Genomic DNA, 13,048 nt, shown 5'->3' on the forward strand with positions numbered 1-13,048 from the left:
AACTAAAAAACAAACAAATAATAACAAAAGCCAAACTTAACTAGGTACACTGTATTTTCAGTTCTGTGGGAAAGATACTTAAGAAAAACCCTGATGTTTATATAAAGTTCCCATTTTAGTGATTATTCTGCGGTTTTATTTGTGAAATGTGATCATCTTGCCATGTTACAGAAATGGCACATATTTTTAATAATTTTATTTTGAGTTTTTTAAATCTGTCTGAAGGTAAAATCACCTCACCTCAGGGACACTGCTAAAGTGTAAAGCAGGTCCTGGTTAATTAGAGAAAGTTTTCCCTTTCTCTCAGAACCTGTCTAGTACACAAGGTGTGGTGTGTGGCTTCTAACCTGAATTCTAGTCTTCAATATCCCCCTCCATCCTACCTCCCTTCTAAATCTTTAATTATTTATTGAGCTAACTTGGCTCTACATCACCTTAGGTCAAAGTACAGAAGGTAGTAGAAAGGCCACCCCAGCCAGTAGCAGAATTTGCTTGAAAAAGACTGAAAATAGAAGCAGGTTCAGGAGATAAGCTCAGTGCAAAGATCAAGGATTTCACCAACTGAAAAGAACTCAGGTGACCAGATCAAACAATCCTCAGCCCTTGACAGCCTTCCCCAGCAACACTGAAGATTGTATTGAGTGGGTTTTGAATGTACTAGAAAGGAGTCCAATGATGGGATGTTTGAGACACAATATCATGATCTACAACTAAAAGGTTAGTAGAGGATTGTGATGGTGTGGCATTCATGGAGAGAGAAAAGTTACTATTCAGATGAACAGTCAACAACTACCTGTTCCGTGAGCTTTTTTTACTGAAGGATCCAGGTGGAAATCATTCCTTTATGCTCCATTGTCACTGGAACCTACTTCCATGGAGCCACAGGGAAATAAAGACTATCTAATTAAATTACAATATGTCACCCCCAACTATGAATCTTTGGCCTAACAATTTTGCTCTTTGGCCTAACAATTTTGCTCTGATTACTTTTATGAAATGCCAAACACTGAATTATAATATGTAAGCTGTTTAGGTTCTGATACATTTATTTTAATCTCTCTTTGTGTAGGGTTCAGAGGGATAGTATAGTAGTTAAGGTAATTACTTGGACCAATCCCAGTTTAAATTCATATCACTAGGTATGGTCCCCTGAGCACTACCAAGAGTAACTCGAATACAGAGCCAGTAAGAGCACTGAAGCTCCCTCAATTGAAGGGGTGGCACATGCCTAGTTAGCTCAAGGCTTACTCCTAGTGCTGAACTCAGGGGTCATTCCTGGTTATGCTCAGGGGTCAGCCACATGTGCTTTAAAAATCTCTTTGTATGAGTGTCTCATTCTAGGTAAAGCAAGCGGAATCCTTAAATCTGCTGACGACCCTGTGCTTTTTATATAATTTGATGAAAAATTCCCAAAACACACTATCCTCTCCCTCAATATATTTTGTATAGGGGCTGCACAAGGGTCTGGGCTCAGAGCTTGTGTTCCTCTGTGGATCATGAATTGCTGAAGATTAAACTCAGAACCTCCTGCAAGTGGGCATATGTTCTACCAATTGAACTAATTCTTGCTCCCCACTCCCAAATCTTTTATTTTGCCTCTAAACTTGGATTATTTTAGATTTATTCAATATCTAGGTATCTCCACAAGTAATAGATACAAAAGGTATACATGCTATTTAAACTCTGTTTGTTTTTCTCTTGATACTCATTCACTGTGTGTGGCCAGTGTCTCAGCCAAGTCTTAGAAGCACAGAAGGAAAAAATTCTCCTCTTCCCTTTCTAGAGGTAGATTCAGCCTAAAAAATAAAATATCAAATTACCATGTTGTTACAGTTGCCAAGTTTCTTTGCCACCAAAGAAAAGAAAACGTGGAGAGACAGTACAACAGGTAAATTGCTTGCATTGCATGCATCCAATCCAGGTTCAATTCCTGGCATCCCTAAATACAACCAGGAGTAATTCCTGAGTATAAAGCCCTGAGCATCAGCAGGTCTGACCCCAGAAAAGGAAGTAATCAGCAGACCAGAAATTTTTGCCCAATGCTTTATTGGAGAAATGGACCAGAGGCAGAATGGGATTTGCATTTGCACTTGAGCACAGGAATGCCACACATGATAAAATGTTGTTGGTGCCCTCAAGAACATGGCCAGGAGTTTTAATCTTTAACATAGGAGATTGAGAAGTATCTGTCCGACCTGGAAGTTTCCATGCCCATTACTGGAAACATTACACTTGCTTCCAGTAACTGAGTGGTTTGCTGGTCTATGTACCTAACCAGGGTCTGCTGTTCCACAGTGTCTACTGGAAATCAAGAGTATATTGCCTAAGATGGGCTAGTTGCTCAATACTCATGACCTAATAGAGCAGAATTGCTTGCTACCACAGTGCATAAGATGATAGACTTTCTCCTTCCTACCTCTCCAGAAGGTCTGAAAGCACACTGGTTGTTAAGTACTATGTCATGCCAGAGCTAAGGATTATCCCCTACCTGTGGCAGAGGACATTTGTCATCAAATAGCCTGATTAGTTTGCCCGAAAGAATTTTTAGGAAATTTTATCAGTTCTTTTTGAGACAAGTTCTCTGTGAAATTGACAAATTAGCTTCTTGATGGAGGGAGGGGCCAAGGTCAGCCTTTATTCATGCTCAAACTCAAAGGAGTCTCACAACACTATCTACTCTGACTCAGCTCTGAACTTTACCTTTAAGATGAGAATGATGCTACTGACTCTTGAATGCCCTGCTAATTCAGTACTGTTGACTTGAGATAATTTGGGAAGTGTTGGAGCTGTCTAAGGAGCTGTGTCCTATGAAAGTATTGCAAATAGAAATCCAGAAAGGAGAAAAGGAAAGGTCAAGAGTCTGAATAATATTGCTAACAATAAAATACGAATCCCTGAGCCTACGGAGAATTTTGATCTTTCTCTTTTATTCACATTTGATTGTAAAGAAGCCATGGGTTCCTCCTAACAGAACCTGTTCCCATCCCTTTCCTAAGACTTTCAGCCTATTAATTATTACCTCTGTCATCCTTCTTCCCCATTCAAATTCTTCTAGCAACTTTTGCATGGCCATGTTAGCTTAAAGCATTGCTCTCTACTCCTCCACTCCCTTCTGAGAAAGGCTAAGTCATCCTCACCAATATCCAGTTCTCTGCTCTGGCCAGGAATACAAAATCTATTCCATTGTCGTTTGGGTTGTTTGTATGATGAGTTCTGGTCAACGTATTGTGAGTGGAGGTAACATGCCATTTGAGAAGAGAAATTTAGAAGAACGCGTGTGAAGTGGGCTTGTATATTTAGTTGCAGTGCTGAAATACTTGCAGTGCTCACTAAGTGCTCATACACTTATTTATGGTATTCACATACTTTGTGTGTTCTGATGCTTCAAATGTTACATGCTTTTTGTGACCAAAACATAACAATGACACTGCTGTCAGAATAGCACTCAACAATGAAAAGTGGTGCCAGGTACTGAATTAAAGGCCTCTTGCCTGCAAAATAGGCTATTGTACAAGTGAGCTCATTCACCAGACACCCAGTGAAGAACTGATTATTTTTAAATATATATTTTTGCTATTGTTGGTTTGGGCCATATCCAGAGGTACTCAGAAAAACTCTTGGCTGTACACTCTGGGATAATACCTGGAGGAGCTTCTGTAATGCTATCTAGTGCCAGGATCAAACTCATGCCAGCCATGTCCAAGGCCAGTGCCCTATCTACTGTATTCTCACTTTAGATATAAAGAAAATAGATGTTGGTGAAGGGATGAAAACTCAAACATTGTATGATTGAATGTCAATCATAAGTAACTTTGTAATTTTGCATGCCATGGTGATTCAATATTTTTAAAAGGATAAAAAGAAAAATTTCTCTCTTTTTTTGTAATAGTAAATAAACAAACTCCCTCATACAGAGCTAATAGAAACCCATGTACAAATTGTTGCAAGGGGAAGTACTGTACATTAGCATAGAGAAAGCCCTGGAATCTATAAGAATCTATTTCAGGGTCCAGGAGATAGTCAAGAGGCAGGGCAATTTACTTGCACTATGGTAGCTAGCCCAGGTTATATTCCTAATACCCCATATGGTTCCCAGAGCCCCCACTATGAGTGAGAGCAGAGCCAGGAATAAGCCCTGAACACTGCTGAGTGTAGTAGATCCACCCCCCAAAAGACCCAAAAAACAATTATGGTTAAATCTACTCTTATATATTTCTAACTTCTAAAAGCCTTTCTGATATCTCCATTTAGATCTTTCAAAATCAAGCAAATCACCCCTTTCAAATCAATGACACCAGCTGATTTTCTACCGATACTATTCATCTAGTCTTAGGTTTGTTTAATTGTTGTCTTGGTTGTTTACTACCTCATTCAGTCAACAGCTCATTACCAATTCAGCTCTCTTAGATATCTGTCAGTCCTGTCATCCCTAATCTCTTCACACTATCACCAAAGTAAATCAAACATAAATCTTCTCCATCTAGACATCTAGACTACCGCAGTGACATAATTGCTTTGCATACTTATAAGATATTCTATACAACTAGAATTCTAAGCAATAGTAGTTATGGCTAGCACCTGAGTCTTTTTCTACAACATATCTTGTCTGATTAATTAATTGCCTGATTAATTCTCTGTCATTCACACATCCACATACAAACTAGCACTGTATCTGGAACATGACCTGAAATAATTACAGAAATTATAGAATGCATACCACTTCTATATTCTCCTTATTGCAATTACAGTGCTTTGTACTCAATAAATACAGCTCAGTAAATATTTGTTGAACTGTGCAATGTTCTAAGTTTCGCAAATGATATTGTATCATTAATCTTTATGTTAACCCTTTACTACAGGTACTGTTTGACAGCATTCAACTAATTCTACTTTTAACCAAAATATATAGTTCTTCATGGTTGTCAGTCGTGAGTTAACTTAACCAGGCTATGAAATGGAAAAAGTTAACCACTACAGAACTTAAAGAGCTATGTGTCCTTCAGTAAGATACCAGGCTTGTTAAAGAAGTCTATATTTGTGAAATCACTTTTTCATTTTTTTATTTGGGGCCAATCTGGTTATGCTGGCTCTATGCCCAGGGTTAATTTATAGCGTGTTTGAGAAACCATATAAAATCACTTGGGATTGAACCCTGGTTGGTCACATGCAAGTCTTGAGCCCAACCCACTGTAAAATTGTCCTAGTGAACTCATCTCTTTTTTGTTTTGTTTTATTTGTTTTGGGGCTACACCCACTGACACTCATGGGTTACTCCTGGCTATGCTCTCAATCGTTTCTGGCATAGGGGACCATATGGGACACCAGGAGATCAAACCTAGGCTAGAACGAACAAGGCAGATGCCTCACCCCTTGTACCACCACACTGGCCCCTGAACTCACTTCTTAAAGTTATTTAGTTTTTACAGATTATATGGCTTATAATACCATTAATAATCACTTTTGACAATAGTTACAACTTCTAACTTCTAATTCTCATCTCTTTGCTCCTTTATGTTCAACTGTCTTTCATTTCATACTATCCTTCAAATGTGTGACCAATCTGTGGCTTTTCACTCTCCTTAATTTCTTCCCAGCTAGAAACTACTTTGTTCTTCCAGAGTAAGAAAATTCTAAGACTCGGCTCTAAATATCACTTGGCCTTGTCTCAGAACCTCTCAACTAAGACCATAGTTCTACCCACAGTTCAAACAAAAAAACAATCAGCTATATTTCTAACAAAATGGCTTTTTTGAAAACAGAAACAAAAAAGCAGTTTGATAAAAATGAACCTCATGGTGAGTAACATATGCACTTCTTTCTTCAAAGACTAGCATTCTGTGTATTGAGTCATTTGGAATGACAGCTGAACACAGCTGTATCCTTCTTCCTCCCCATGAGATGGGAAATGGACATCACTTTTTCTAGAAGAAGAAAGTAGATCTGCATTTGCTGATTACACATGCATATGTATTCTTTAAGCCAATAATGTTCATTTAAATAGAGTTTATATACACAGTAAGTCATCAAAATCTTGAGAAGGTCCTTGGAAATTATGACTTAAGCTAAAGAACTATAAAAGTTTATCCCACAATAATACATTTCATTCTTTGTCAGCTGGGGCTTCTTGCTCTCATCAACATTAAAGCAAAATGACATTGAAACTAAATGACCAGTTGTATTTATTTTCACAATTTTCTTCCAGAAGAAATTATATAAATTGGAGCTGTTTTAAGTTCTGTGCTCAAATATGAGCAGCATAATTGAAAGTTATTTCTGTCCTGTTTAAGCATGAATATAGCTGTTAAATGCCTGGTTATATCACCTACCATAAATTATTCCTAAATTCCTGGGTATTGTATAGAGGTATGTCAGAAACAGAGTTTATTAATGTCTTTAAAAACTGTCACCACAAAGTTTATTTAACACTGAGGAACTGTTTATTAATTACACCCATTGCTTAAGGTGTCCTTATCACCTTCAAGCATAAAGCCCTTTATGGGTACATTTTTCTAGACTGAAAATAGAAAGTATTATCCACTTCTCCCATTTCCCCTATACTGAAAATCCTATCATGCTCTTATGTATCTCAGAAAGGTCTGTCTGAAGGTGGTCAAGACACTAATATAGAGCTATGGCATATCTGATATGAACATACTCTGCTTCGCTGTTTCTACACCTTGACCAGAAACCACAAGACTATGAAGCAAATATTTATTCTTTCTACAAATACCAAAGAAGCACCAACTCCCTCCAAGAGCCCATAGTACAGTTAGAATGAATCAAACAGATTATTTACATTTTTACTTATAATCCTTCAAATCAAGCCTTTTCATAAATTTTGGTATTGTATTCTACATTTTCACATTAGCTTTTGCTTTTTCTCTTTCAAAAAATTAAAATTTTGCTCAGAGAATTTTGCATATAGATCTAATAGGCAGAAGATAAAATATTTTCCTGGCAGTGGTTTGTTTATTCTAGTCCTTTATTTGCAGAGATTATTCAGCCATAGACAATATTCATTCACAGGATAGTTTTCTCATTTCCTCTTTCTTTTTGTCTTCTGGAAATCCTGTTATCAGGTAACAGGATCTGGAATATATCTAACTTCTGCAAAGAGATCACTTTCCAAAATGTGAGGACTGAAAAAATAGAGGTGAGGCCCTGCAGCTAAAGAAAGACAAGTTGGCAGTTGGTGTCTCTACAGAGATTAATTGTGAAGCAGTGACTTGGGCCATGGCCACTATACGACTTTGATGTGGCTGCCAGGAAATGCAGAGTGGAGAGTCGATCTGGCACCAAGAGCACCCTGGAGTTTTCAGCTGCAAGATTAGTACCCATGAAATCTAGTGGCTTGACTTGCATCTCCTTCGAGAGTGAGTGAGTCTATGGAGTTGGACAATGTGTAAACATGGCTGCTGCTGCTGGGAGACATAGGCATGGCTTCTGGGGCTTCAAGAAGTATGGAGGGATCTAGGAGGAGGTTTCACACCCTAATAGAATTCCTAATAGAATCCATGGTTTTCATCCCCCAAATCAATGTACCTGGAGTGTTTGTCAGTTTGTGGTCTCTTCAAAGATTAATCATGAGCAATGAAGTTTGGTTCCAGGTCTGCCAGTTTGGGGGCTCAAAACTCCGTGTTCTTGCTGTAGATATTATCTAACTTCCACACCCACATCTTACAGCTGCAGAATGTCAAATCATAAGCTCAGCTCTACAAATCCTGAAATTTCTGAAAAGTATAGGGGCCACATGGTATTACTAAATTTCTCAATACTACCCCTGCAGTAGGAGCACACTGAATAAGATGTGAATGTAGCATAGAAGCCACCTAAGCTCAACAAACAAAACCAGTAACACTGAATGCTCAACTGGCAACAAACAGCTTATATACCTTCAGACAATGAAACCATTGTGAGATTTAAACTTTTTCACAAATTTTCTTTTGACTTTTTTAAAAAATAATTTCATTGGGAGCCTGATCCCTGGTGTGTGCATTTGTACACAGGGGCCATTATGAACTGACAAGAGGATACCATGAGCCACCCTGCCCAGAAAAGCTCCTAACAGTGCATCAACAGAAGTGAGCTGACCCACCCAAGAAGGACAGAGTCTTATCCCTGTTGTGTGCATTTGCATCCATCTTGAACTGACAAGCTACTGCCATGAACCACCCTGCCGCCCCAAAGAGCTGATTGCACATCAACAGAAGGGAGCTTATCCAGCTCATGAAGAATGGAGCTTGATCTCCACCATGTGTGCTTGCTTCTCTTCATGACAGTGCATGTCTCCTAGTTAGCAAAACATGTAAAATAAACACCTCACTACAAGTATGACAATGGGAAACAATGCAGGCCTCCACCATGCAAGAGAACAAAGATGGCAGTTATGATAACCCAAAAAGTGCTGACCACCTATTTAGCCTCTGATATAAGTTTTGAGAAGCAATATGGAGGATCCTTATAGAAGTCTAAGAAAGCATGGGCCAAGCTGAACGAACCACAAATAAGAATTAAGAGGATATGAAATAGAAATAAAAACTCCAAGCTGAAATAACAGAACTAAAAACTAGAAAACTTGGTAGCCAAAATGAAAACCTCACGAAATTCTCTCCAACAGAGTAACAGAGGCTGAGGATAGAATCAGTGAGCCGGAATCTGAAGTAAATAACAACTCCACATAACAGAAGAGATTGGAAAAGAACCTTAAAAAATGTTCAGACAATGGAAAAAATCCTCAAAGAAAGTAAACATATGAAAATGGAAGTCTTTGATAAACTCAACAGAAACAACACAAGAATCAGTGGAGTCCCAGAAATAGCTCCTGGCAGGCACGGGGGACCATATGGGACATCAGGATTCGAACCAACCACCTTTGGTCCTGGATCGGCTGCTTGCAAGGCAAACACCGCTGTGCTATCTCTCCGGGCCCCAAGCACTTTCAGGTTTTAAGGAAGCTTACATAGCTTCATGGATAAACAAAATCTCAGAAACTTTATAGACTCAAACTAGCCTTAAAAGAAAAACTGAAAGGTCTCCTTTGAAATAAGACATACCAACATACACATCAAGTTTCTACAAAGATGATACTAAATCCCATGACAATTATCTCTCTCAACATCAATGGAATAGTGCAGAAGTTAAGAGACACAGAGTGGCAAAATATATCAAATAGCTGAATCAAACAATCTGCTGCCTACAAGAAACAAATCTGAATATTCAGAACAAACACAGACTCAAAATCAAGGTTGGAGGACAATCATTCAAGCAAACGATTCTCTTAAAAAGGTGTAGTGGCAGGGCCAGAGCAGTGGCACAGTAGTAGAGCATTTGCCTTGCACGCAGCTGACTGAGGATGGACCACGGTTCTATCCTCCTGCATTGCATATGGTCCCCCAAGCCAGGAGCAATTTCTGAGAGCATAACCAGGAATAAGTTCTGAGCATCAATGGGTTGGCCTCCTCAAAAAAGGTATAGTGGCCATATTAATTAGAAGATTCAAACTATAGACTTAGTAAGTTAACTTTGTTCTTAAAAAGACAAAGATGGACATTTCATAATAATCAATGGATATGTATGCTAGGAAGAAATTACATGCTTAAATATATGTGCACTAATAAGGGACCAGGAAAATATACAATACAATTGTTGACAAATTTGATAGAAGATATCAATAGTAACATAATAATAGTGGAGACTTCAACCCCAACCTGTAAACATTTGATAGTGCCACCAGTCTGAAATAAAAAATATATATATATATATATACAAGCTCTGAAATGAGAAATGGAAAAAAGTGGCCTAGTGTATATGTATGTATGTATGTATACATATAGTATATATATATAGCACTCCACCCCCCAAAAACTGGTTACACATTCTTCTTAAATGCACATGGGTCATTCTCCATGGTAGACAACATGTTGGACCATAAAACATAACTTTATAACATCAAGAGGAGAGAAATCTTACAGGCTAACTTGTCAGATCACAAAGCACTGTAATTAGAAGTGAAATACAAAGGGACACAGAAGAAAAACTTTAATATCCAGAAATTAAACATCTCGCTGAACAACCAGTGGGTCCAGGATGATATCAAACAAAATTCAAAAGATTCCTGGAAACAAGTGAGAATGAAGACACAAATTATCAGAATTCGTAGGAAATATCAAAATCAGTACTAAGAGAAAATTGTATAGCTTTGCAAGAACATGTCAGGAAGGAAGAACGGACCTACATAAATAAGGTAATGACACAGGTTATAAAATTAGAAATTTATCAACAAAATACATCAAAAATATATAGACAGAAGGAAATAACAAAGCTTAGGAGAGAAATTTATGAAGTGGAAATTCAAAGAACAATGCAAATGATAAATGAAACAAAAATGATTCTTTGAACAAGATCAATAAATTAGTAGCAAAACTCACAAAGAAATAGAGTTAATATGCCAGATTCAGATGAAAAGAGGAAGATCGCTACAGATTCAAAGGTTCAAAGGGTCAACGGAGACTACTTTGAGAAACTCTTTGCAACAAAACATGAGAACCTGAAAAAAATGGATAAATTCTCAGACTTATAATCTTTCATAATAGAACCATAATTATATAACATATCTAAATAAACAAATCTCTACTAAGGAAATTGAAATTAAACATCTTCCCAAATACAAAAATCCCAGGCCTAAATTGATTCATTATAAAATTCTTTCAGACCTCTCAAGAGGTTTAAAACTACTAACACTTTCCAGGCTTTTTCATGATACTGAAAAATCAGGAACACTCACAAATAGTTTTTATGAAGCCAACGTCACCTTGATACCAAAACTAGAGAGAGATGCTGCCAAGAAAGAAAACTACAAATTAATATCCCTGATGAATATAGATCCTCAACAAAATTCTAGCAAATAGGATGCAATACCTCATCAAAAAGGTCATACATTATGACCGAGTAGATTTCATTCCGAGAATGCAAGATTGGTTATATATACATAAATCAATCAACATAATACACCATATTAACAAAAATAAATCAAAGCCATACAATCATATCAATATATGCAGTGAAAGCATTTGGTAAGGTCCAACATCCATTCTTGATAAAAAAAAAATCTCTCATCAAGATGAGAATGGAAGGAACTTTTCTCAATATAGTCAAGGCCATCTATTAAAAGCCAATAGCAAATACTCTTCTCCATGGAGATAAACTAAAAGCCTTTCCTCTAAAATCTGATATAAGCAAGGCTGCTCTCTCTCATCACTCTTATTCAACATAGTGCTGGAAGTACTTGCCATAGTGATTCAGCAAGAAAGAGATATCAAGGGCAACCAGATAGGAAAGGGAGAAATCAAGCTCTCACTGTTTGCTGATGACATTATACTATATTTAGAAAATCCTAAACACTAGACCAAAAAAGTTCCAGAAATGATAAATTCACATAGCAAAGTGTCAGGCTACAAAATTAACAAGCAAAAATCAATGGCCTTCTTGTACACCAATAATGATAGAGAAGAAATGGGCATTAAAATAGCAATCCTATTCACATTAGTGTCACACAAACTCAAATATCTTATAGTCAACTTATCTAAAGACGTGAAGGACCTACAAAACCCTTCTTCTAGAAATAAAAGAAGGCATACGGGAAATGAAGACACATACCCTGCTTGTGTATTGGTAGGATTAACATCATTAAAATGGCAATACTCCCCAAAGCATTGTACAGATTTTTTGTTTTGATTTCCAGACCACACCGAGTGATGCTCAGGAGTTATTTCTGGCTCAGAAATTGCTCCTGGACCATATGGGATTCTGGGGATTGAACCCAGGTCTATCCTGGGCAGCCATGTGCAATGCAAATGATCTACCATATGTTATTGCCCCGAATATTTTTGTCATTGTACAAATTTAATGCAATTCCTCTAAGAATACTCATGACATTCTTAAAAAAAATTGGTTCATACATTCCTGAAATTCATTTGGAACAATAAACACCCACAAATAATTAAAAGCATCCCTTAGGAAAAAGAAGATAGAAAGCATCACTTTACCCTACTTTGAACTGTGTTACAAAGAAATTTTTATTAAAAGGGCATAGTATTTGAATAAAGACAGACTCTCAGATAATGAATTAGACTTGAATATTCAGAGAATGTTCCCCAGATATACAATTAATGAATCTTTGATTAAGGGCAAAAAACGAAAAATGGAGCAAGGAAAGCACCTTCAAGTAGTAGTGTTGCAACAACTGGTTAGTCACATGCAAAACAGTGAATTTGGACTTCCATCTGACACCATGTACAATGGACAAATCCAAGTGGTTTAAAGACCTTGATATCAGATCTGAAACTATAAGGTATATAGAAGAATATATAGGTAAAACACTCCATAACATCGAGATTAAAGTCATCTTTAAGAATGAATCACCACTGTCCAAATAAGTGGAAGCATAAATAACCAAATGGGACTGAAGTAAACTGGGAAGTTTTTGAAACTCGAAGAAAACAGTGACTTATTATGAGGAAACTCATAATCGGAGAAACTATTCACCCAGTACTCATCAGATAAGGGGCTAATATCTAAGATATAAAAGGCACTGACAGAACAAAACAGGATAAAAGATCTAACCCCATCAAAAATGAGGAGAAGAAATGAACAGACACATTTCTCAAAGAAGTACAGATGACAAAATGGCACTTGAAAAAATGCTCCACATCACTAATCATCAGAGAAATGCAAATCAAAACAACAATGAGGTACCTTCTTACACCAGAGAGACTGGCACACATCACAAAGAACAAGAACAATTAGTGCTGTTGGGATGTAGGAGGAAGAAACTACCCTTTACTCCTTTACTGCTAGTGGGAATGCCATTTAGTACAGACTTTATGGAAAACAATATGGAGATTCCTCAAAAAACTGGAAATTGAGCTCCCATATAATCCAGCTATACCACTTTTAGGGATATGCCCTAGGAACACAAAAACACAACAGAAAAATTCTCTCTGCAAGCCTATGTTTTTTGAAGCCCTATTTGCAATAACCAGAATTTGGA

Source organism: Suncus etruscus, chromosome X (assembly GCF_024139225.1).
Source record: "Suncus etruscus isolate mSunEtr1 chromosome X, mSunEtr1.pri.cur, whole genome shotgun sequence".
Lineage (NCBI taxonomy): Eukaryota > Metazoa > Chordata > Mammalia > Eulipotyphla > Soricidae > Suncus > Suncus etruscus.